This window comes from Meleagris gallopavo, chromosome Z (genome assembly GCF_000146605.3).
Source record: "Meleagris gallopavo isolate NT-WF06-2002-E0010 breed Aviagen turkey brand Nicholas breeding stock chromosome Z, Turkey_5.1, whole genome shotgun sequence".
Classification (NCBI taxonomy): Eukaryota; Metazoa; Chordata; class Aves; order Galliformes; family Phasianidae; genus Meleagris; species Meleagris gallopavo.
The window spans coordinates 8,005,022-8,005,823 of NC_015041.2; the positions used below are offsets into that span (position 1 = coordinate 8,005,022).

At 62.5% G+C, this 802-nt stretch overlaps 2 protein-coding genes across 3 annotated transcripts in view; both read left to right on the forward strand.

The window, feature by feature from the left end:
- Nucleotides 1-802, forward strand: part of LOC100539689 (talin-1) — a 40,356-nt gene that overhangs the window by 17,381 nt on the left and 22,173 nt on the right. The gene's annotated exons all lie outside the window — the stretch shown is intronic.
- The window catches only part of LOC100539846 (tropomyosin alpha-4 chain-like), a 38,372-nt gene that overhangs the window by 9,160 nt on the left and 28,410 nt on the right, over nt 1-802 (forward strand). The gene's annotated exons all lie outside the window — the stretch shown is intronic.

Consider the following 802-nt stretch of genomic DNA (forward strand, 5'->3'; position numbering starts at 1 on the left):
GTGGCTGTGCTAGGAGGAGCCTGCATGGCATAGGGGGGTCTCACTGTGGCCACCTCCACAGAGCATGCCTGTGCCCACTGTTGGCCCTGGGAGAGGGGTGCTATGTTTGGCTTAGGGCCATGACCCCAATCTCCAGCTGTGCCAGGCTGATGGGGCACCCATACTATGGGGCTCTATGGGGGGCTGCAGTGCCAGAAGAACAGTGTCTTGCTGGGGACACAGGGACACAAACAACACGGGGGACCCTGGGGCACAGCAGTATCGTGGTGGTTCTGGGTATCCCCTGCTCCTTTCGAAACTGATGGAGTGCCCCTCTGTCCCTGCTCTGCAGAGAACTGAGCTGGCTTATGGGGTGTTCCCAGGTGGTCACAGCCTGTAGGTGTCCGAGTGCCATTGCAGCACCCCCAGAACCCCCAGGACTGCCGTGGGTGCCCCCCAAGAGCAGTGCCAGCCCTCAGGGTCCCCTTTCCCCAGGGCACAGTGACAAAGTGCAGGGTGTCCCCTCGTTCAGGGACAGCTTTGCAGACAGAGGTGGGTCACTGACATCGGCGAGTCACCAAGCAGTGTCCCCAGGTGACAATAACGGCACAGGGATAAAAGCACGGTGTCCCCAAGCCCAGCGTCACCGGAGTGTCCCCGCGGAAGTGCCACCAGGAGTGCCCTCAGCACAGTGTCCCCCCAATCAGACCCCTCGCGGCGTCCCCAGCGTGCTGTCACTGGTGTCCTCAGCACCGTGCCATCACGGCACCCCCACCGCAGAGACCTGGTGTCCTCAGCACAGTGCCACCGCTACACCGCTCTC